Source organism: Sinocyclocheilus anshuiensis, unplaced genomic scaffold (genome assembly GCF_001515605.1).
Source record: "Sinocyclocheilus anshuiensis isolate Anshui unplaced genomic scaffold, SAMN03320099.WGS_v1.1 scaffold1024, whole genome shotgun sequence".
Lineage (NCBI taxonomy): Eukaryota > Metazoa > Chordata > Actinopteri > Cypriniformes > Cyprinidae > Sinocyclocheilus > Sinocyclocheilus anshuiensis.
Window position 1 is genome coordinate 238,071 of NW_015552843.1, and position 8,352 is coordinate 246,422.

General features: G+C 35.7%; 1 long non-coding RNA gene across 1 annotated transcript in view; it reads left to right on the forward strand.

Annotated features, from left to right (window-relative positions):
* The first annotated feature begins 713 nt into the window (after positions 1-713).
* Positions 714-8,352, forward strand: part of LOC107668024 (uncharacterized) — a 21,552-nt gene continuing 13,913 nt past the window's right edge. The window contains exon 1 of the long non-coding RNA XR_001631843.1: positions 714-854. This is a non-coding gene — a long non-coding RNA (uncharacterized LOC107668024). The remainder of the gene's footprint in view (positions 855-8,352) is intronic.

Sequence of the window (8,352 nt, forward strand, 5' to 3'; positions counted from 1 at the left end):
TCTTTAAACTCAGCCTTCACATTGTATGCAAGCAGCTTTTCTGAGATAGCCTGACCCTGTCAAGACTGACAAGAAAGTCAAAGAAGCAAGAAACAAATCTTTTACTGAATACTGGAGTCTCCCTGCTCAGCAAACTCATTTCCAATCCTGTCAGTTTACTGTACAGTATGTGAAGTTAGGCAGTATTCTTTAGTGCAAAAACAGACCTTTTCCTCTATCTAGGCATCTGATCATGACTGATTCTGACAGAGAGCCTTTAAATTGCATTTTCATTTGAAAGGTGTAACATGAATTATACAGAACGGTGGCTTACCAAAGAGCATAATCAGAATAGCCTCATCCCCCAAACTACCATTTCAAAGTTGCTGCTCATTTGCTTTTATTTTTGCCGGTGCTGCTTTCTCATGACCTGTGGTGACTTTCTGATGTGGTTTTCCCATAAATGGAAAAAGTAATTGTAAGACATGTATCAGCATCAAATATCAGCATCAAAACTTTAACATCAGAAACTCACCATATAAAAAAAATCAAAATAATCTCAAACTATTTTCTTTAAATGAGACTATTCTTCATTCTAGTGATTTGGACTTGATAGCGACACCTATTGGCATGGATGTATTAGATTTGTTTGTTAACTGCTGTCACCAAAGTTGTATGCTAAATGTTTGTTTTGTTAATTTTTGTTTTTCTCTTTCTCAGGAACATCAACAAAATGGACATTCTTCGATTCAATCATAAATATTTTCATGCATTTTTCATGTGTCTGGAAACATGATTGGATTGCTGTCGCTGTGACATTTTGTATTCGTGTTTGGTGCTTGATGTCCCTGCATTTATTCTAAAAGTGATACGAGGTAAATGTATTTCTGTTGTTAATATTAATATATGATGTGGCTGGATTATTCATCTCATGTGAGTGTACATAATTTTATGGCAGCGGCTATTTGTGATAGATGCTATTTACACTAAGGTTAAGTGCAAATAGCGATAGATTCTATTCACACTATAGCAGTATTTTCTGCTATTTCTACTACTAATCGCAAATAGTGGCAAATATCTGCACCTCAGTATTGTAGTACATTGTAAAACAGCATGCAATAATAACGTACTGAGTGTAAATGATCATTTTTATTAGAATTATTAAATGGATGCTGCCTTATTGGGACAATAAAGCCATCCCTACACTTACCCTAACCCTGCCTGATACTATTTTAAACTTTTCGATTATTTCCTTCATTTTTTATTGAAAACAAATGCCTTTCCGATGTGATAAGAGATGTGAAAAGGGAGAAGAATGAGTTCTGCAAAAGGTGGATTCGAACTCGAGTTGCTCGTGTCATAAAGAATGCGTCATGCGCTTTATTATGGGCTTACATTTCTGCCACAATTCTGCGCGCGAAAGATCATATTTTGAGCAATGTAAGCCCATACTTTATCATCTACTTCACTGAAGCCATTGATTGACAGCTGTCTTTTGTTATGTTGTCCAGCCCAGCCACAGATTGGTGGGTGGAGTTAGTGCAAATAGCCTCTGCCAACAAAGCAGGCTATTTGCACTTAGTGTAACACTCCATAATTGTATTCATATTTTTAAAAATTGCTGTTAATTTCTTCATGTGCAAAACCTTTTTAATTAGCAAAAAATTTAAAGTGGACCTTTAATTTACTTAGAAAAAATTGCATATTTATTGGAAACATTATGGGAAAAATGATGGAATGGAAAAACTGCTAAAGAGTGATAAGAGACTGAACAACAAATTAAAAAATAACAAAAACAACATTTACAGCATGACTATAATTATCTTCAGTGCATGCCCATTTCTCTAGTAAAAACAAAGAACATTAAGACAAGACATCTTGCATGCTGTTTACTGTAAGGTCCTCCATCATTTACACGCTTGTTACATTTAGGATCATCTCACATGTGCCAACATGAAACAGACCTTAAATAATTGCTCTATAAGCTCATGATTTTTCATCAAATGTTTGGACAGACTGATAGCGTCCATTGATTTGAGCTTCATAATATAATTCAATTATGCATTTTCAAGTCACACCCAAGACAATCTGATAAAGACATTCAGATGCTCCCGGTGTCCCTCCACCATTACCAATTCATCATGCGGTTCACACGCACGCTAACAGTCACACTTGTTTTTCCATAAATTCAAACATAACTCTGGGCTCGTCAGTGGGATGAGATCTCCTGAGCCGACAATCAGAGGAGCAAATTCAATTATGAGCAGCATGTTGAAAAATCCCATTCTCGCTCTGACCCAGACAAGCTGTTGTGTTGCCAGGATGAACTTTGTAGGATAACTTCAGCTGGTTTGATAATTGGATTTTCAGCCATGAAAAATAAGGATGACATTTGTGTCAGGGGCAGGAGATTGCGATTAAATGTGTTGGTATTTGCTTCACTAGTAGATCCTGCTGGGTAAAGATCTTTTAAATATTGCACACGGAATAAAAAAATCACTTTGGGGTAATAAATAAATGAGTAAATAAAATATCAAGGCCCTCAGCTATTATATGAATCATGGTGAGAGTCATTTTTAGATAGAAATACAATTATAAATTTCCTTAGTGCGGTTTTCTCACCTGTAGGCAACACTATCAACAGTATGCAAAAATACCTGATAACCCACTGGGGATAAAAAAATGGGTGTAAGGTTTTCACTCAGAAATTGCTAGTAAATTTAAAAAACAAGTGCAATGAAATGGCAAGTGACACATTGAATTAAACATGACAGTTTAAGTTGAATGACTATTTTCTTGTAAAACAGTTCAGTAATCATTGTTTTATTTACAACTTCAGAAAATAATTTTTACAGTGTGTATACACTCTTAAAAATAAAGGTGCTTAAAAGGTTCTTAATAGCGATGCCACAGAAAAACCATTTTTGGTTCTACAATGAAACATTCAGTCAAAGGTTCTTTAAAGTGCCCCTATTATGGATTTTTGAAAATGACCTTTCATGTAGTGTGTAACACAGCTTTAAGTGAATGAAAACATCCTGCAAAGTTTTAAATCTGAAAGTGCACCGTGCATTATTGTCTCTCAAAAGAAAAAAGAGTCGACTCTGAAACATTGAAACAAGTCGTTTTTAAAACGAATCCCAAGCCGTTTCATGTAGACATCAACATGAAACATTAACATATTGCCAATGCCCGCCCACTTGTTTGTCTTTTTGCATTGGTCTGAATGAAAATGCAAATTCATTCTTTGCCACTAGGTGCCGCTTTTGGAGCGGAAAAAAAAGCAGTTTCCCAGTAAGGGGCCATTCACACAGAACCCGTGTTTCCATTCCAAGGAGCTACTTTTCCATCGTTTTGTCTATGTAAACATGCGCTTGATGGACGTGCATGTCCGTTACGCTTGCGTCTCGCACATGAGCGCCGCGTTTTTAAGACGCTGTGTCAAGTAAAAAGAATTTCAACTTTTACACGTAGTGCCGCTCATCAATGTCAGTTCCAAAAGTAGTGGACCAATCAGAAGAACTCGGAGGCGGGGCAAGCGTTGCGAGCTTCTGTTTGCAGTAGCAAGTTGGCATGACAACAGTTTTATTTGACGGCAACATGGCGGAGGACGAAGCGCTCATAGTGGTTGTGTCCGGATACCCTGAATTATATAACATTTCTTGTTGCTTGTTCCTTAAAAAAAGAGCTTGGAGAAAAATATCTATGCATGGAGGATGGGGTGAACCCAAACAGATCTCTGTCCTTTTGTTCTCTGAGCAGCAACACCATTTTTATCGATGTCAAATGCCATAGCCAGTGCAATTATTTTCTTTTTTTCCATGTCAAAATTTGTATCTATCAATTCTGCTGTTTGGCTATTTCTATTATTTCCGTTATTGTCCTTATTGCATCACGTCTCAAAAGTGCGTCTCGAGACCCTCGCGTTCTTCACAGCGTTTAAAAAAAAAAAACATTCCTGAGTGCTGCATCTCGTGTTTTTAGACGCAAAGACACGTTCTGTGTGAATGGCCCCTAACGCTGTACATAAAGCAGCCCTGCGCTCACAAGCGCTGCTTTATCAGTCATTACAGGCATGATGAAATGATAATGAGACCAATTGGACCAATCACCGCAGATTAGTGCCACGCAAAGGAGGGGTTTGGAAAAATGAATCGTTGAGCAAGTAAGGTAAAAAATAAATGTATGTTATCAGACAATGAAAGTGTTTTTTGACCTTGCATGCATGTCAACCTGTTGTGGGGGACTCACAAAACCATATGAACCTTTCATTACTTTCTTACCTTTATACAATCTGAAGAACCTTCTTTCACCACAAAGAACCTTTTGTGAAACAGAAAGGTTCTTCAGATGTTAAAGGTTTTTTAGACAAAACAGGTTTTTCTATGGCATCGTGAAGCACCTTTATTTTTAAGAGTGTATGCTGAGATTCTGAAGTAGTCAACAGAGACAAGCTGAGGAGACAACAGATACAAAAGCTGAAAAATAAGGTAAGCAGTTTTTTTTATCAAATATTTTTCAAGTATACCAATTGTCTCTTTTTTAAAAATTATTTTTTGGTGTTGGTCCATCATACACTGAACAAAATTATAAACGCAACACTTTTGTTTTTGCCCCCATTTTTCATGAGCTGAACTCAAAGATCTAAGACTTTTTCTATGTACACAAAAGGCCTATTTCTCTCAAATATTGTTCACAAATCTGTCTAAATCTGTGTTAGTGAGCACTTCTCCTTTGCCGAGATAATCCATCCACCTCACAGGTGTGGCATATCAAGATGCTGATTAGACAGCATGATTATTGCACAGGTGTGCCTTAGGCTGGCCTGAGACGGTTTCTGACAGTTTGTGCAGAAATTCTTTGGTTATGCAAACTGATTGTTGCAGCAGTTGTCCGGGTGGCTGGTCTCAGACGATCTTGGAGGTGAAGATGCTGGATGTGGAGGTCCTGGGCTGGTGTGGTTACACGTGGTCTGCGGTTGTGAGGCCGGTTGGATGTACTGCCAAATTCTCTGAAACGCCTTTGGAGACGGCTTATGGTAGAGAAATGAACATTAAATTCACGGGCAACAGCTCTGGTGGACATTCCTGCAGTCAGCATGCCAATTGCACGCTCCCTCAAAACTTGCGACATCTGTGGCATTGTGCTGTGTCATAAAACTGCACATTTTAGAGTGGCCTTTTATTGTGGCCAGCCTAAGGCACACCTGTGCAATAATCATGCTGTCTAATCAACATCTTGATATGCCACACCTGTGAGGTGGATGGATTATCTCGGCAAAGGAGAAGTGCTCACTAACACAGATTTAGACAGATTTGTGAACAAAATTTGAGAGAAATAGGCCTTTTGTGTACATAGAAAAGTCTTGGGGCAAAAACAAAAGTGTTGCGTTTATAATTTTGTTCAGTGTAGATAAAAAACATAGACTGTCAATGGACACTGATTGGCAATATGGCAAATGTAGTATATCCGGGAAAGTATTTATTCTACACACCTGCAGAACGAAGGTACTTCAGCAGCGGTTGAGAACCATTGAATTCAGTACAGGAACTTGGACACAGTTTATGACACGAATAATGCTGTTTATTCATAAAAATTAATCTACTTCCTTTTACCATTAACCCACTTCCTGAAATAGATCCTCTCCATTCACACTCGCAAGTGTTCCAAGGAGAGATATTGCTTCTGGCGGCCAGTGTCCTACATTATGCCATTATGTAAACTCAAAAGATGAGGAGGAGAGGAAACAGACCCAAATCAAAGAAAAAAATAAAATACATACAGGCTTATAGAAAACTGATAACTGACAGCAAAAGCCAAGCACCTGATAAAGGCCCACACAGAAAGGATGTGATGTCACAGATGGGTTTAGGTTTCATGATTGCTCATGAACATTTGCAATCTGCCTTTGGCAAAACCAGACCTAAAAAGAAATTGTAATAATGGAATACTCATTTAAAATTTTCAAAAATCTTTAAAACCCCATCACTTATAGCCGCAATCACATTTTGCATGGCAACTGAATATTAAGCATCATTTTTCACAATCTACCCTCCATATGAAATGACTTTTGTGGTACTAATGTATTGAACAGTTAAGATAGAAATGTATAAAATGTGTGCATTTGCAATAAATTAGCCTACTGCTCATTTGTGGCTAAATAGATCAAATATAAATATTCATGAAGCCATCATTCGTCAACATAAAATAATGCTGAAAATGAGCCATGAGAATGAGAGACTCACTGAGGCTAAGTACCTCATTCACTCACTCAGACAGTTCGGCAGTGGACTGAAGTCACACGGCTCATTTCTTCAAACCCCTCTCTGCCTCCCCTTCATGGGCTGGTAATTGAAAGTGAGAAAATTGGGTTTTAAAACATTTCTTTTTGCTGTTGACGGACAGATAATCACTATATCTTCCTTCTAAATCAGTCCCAGCTCATAAAGCTGTATGATCTGGCACTTCTCCGTTTCAGAGGTGATAGGGGACAATGTCAGTATATTATATCAAACATGCTGATCTGGAAGTGTTTGGATGATGAGGAAGCACTGAAATGGAGGTTTTAGGGTACGGGCCAAACAAGACGAGGTAGAAATAATAATTAGCCTAATAACGTTTGGAATCGTGTCAGAGATAATGTAGAGTCAGCTGCAGGGCTACTATAGTAAACTAAAACCATAAAACAATTTGTGGTCCTTCAAATCAACTTCAAGTAAAAGAAAGTATGGTAACACTTTCTATGAAGCCCATATTTATAATACATTATAAGGGTATTCCTAATGCATTATAAAAAAAACCTTATAATATGTTCTTACATCTTATAAATAATCATAACAACAATTATAATACATTATAATGCTTACGCATTTGTGGTTATAACTTTTAAGATTATGATTAGTTATAACACACAATGAACACCATATTAAATCTACTTTTACATTTATAATGGACTATATATCTTACCATTGCTTATTTAAGATCTGCACAGTATCTTACTACATCTTTTAAGTGGTTAATAGACTTTTCACCCATTTCCTCCATGTCTGCAGTCATCTTTTACTAGTTGCATTCACTCGTTTCCCAAAGTCATTTTGAATGTTGAATTCTCAATACAACTGAAATATTTGAGAGAACATCACATAAGCTAACTTCATAAATTGATGTTGATTTTCCTAAAATGTGTTTTTTTATTTTATTTCACCATTATAGTGATTGGCGTTCCCTTTGGTTGGGCACTTGGAACTTAGTTTATGTTACTATCATTTTTTTCCTGTTAATGTGGCAATGCATCATGAAGTCAGAGTTATTTGATTTCAAGGGAAGAAAAGTAATAAATAGGTTGTTTTTAGAAGGTGACCTATCTTCTAATTAAAGCATTAGTGAATTTTTTGTGTGTGTTTATTAATGAACTTTTTCAAATTTCATGTTTCATTAATACCTTGAGATGATTTTAATTGGATTTATATAATCCTTAAATCGTGTGTGGCAATATGCTAAAGTCACACACAGACTTAAACGTTCAGCACATGAATCACAACAATGGTAACAATTCAATTTCATTTATTTTCATGAATTGTAACAATAACCATTTTATTTGCTCTTTTTGTTGTGCTAAAATGTTTCATTCATCCAGTTAAAAAAATTTAGCGTAATGATTCACATCTATATTTTTTAACTTGGCTCAAGTTAAAAAATATAGATGTGAATCATTACCCTAAATTTTTTTAATTGGATGAATCAAAAAAAATGTTTAGTGTATGAATAAAAACTACAGTAGTATCTAAATGATACTGTAAGTAAGTACATTTTATTTATAGAGCACATTTAAATTCAGCTTACACTGACCAAAGTGCTGTACAAAACAATCATAAAATACAGTAAAGTATAAAATAAAATACAATTTTATTTAGTTTATTTTGATGTACTAAAATAACTAAAACAAAAACTTGAAATAAAAATTAATGACAACAATATAGACATAAAAAAACACTACAAATATACTACAATTTTAACTGAAATAAAAATAAAAATATAAAAAATATAAAATGTGTGTGTATATATATATATATATATATATATATATATATACACACTGAAAAAAATGTTTCATTCATCCAATAAAGAGCACTCTTAATGTCAGGTGGCAACTGATTCCATTACCGTGGAGCAGCGACTGCAAAGGCTCTGTCACCTTTAAACTTAAGTCGTGACCGTGGGATATATAAAAGAGCTTTATTAGCAGATCTGAGGGACTTAGGAGCAGAATTAAATGAGATAAGGTCAGAAATGTATGATGGGGCTTGTCCATTAAAGGGGTCATATGATGCTTTTTTAAAGATCATTATTTTGTGTATTTGGTGTAACAGAATA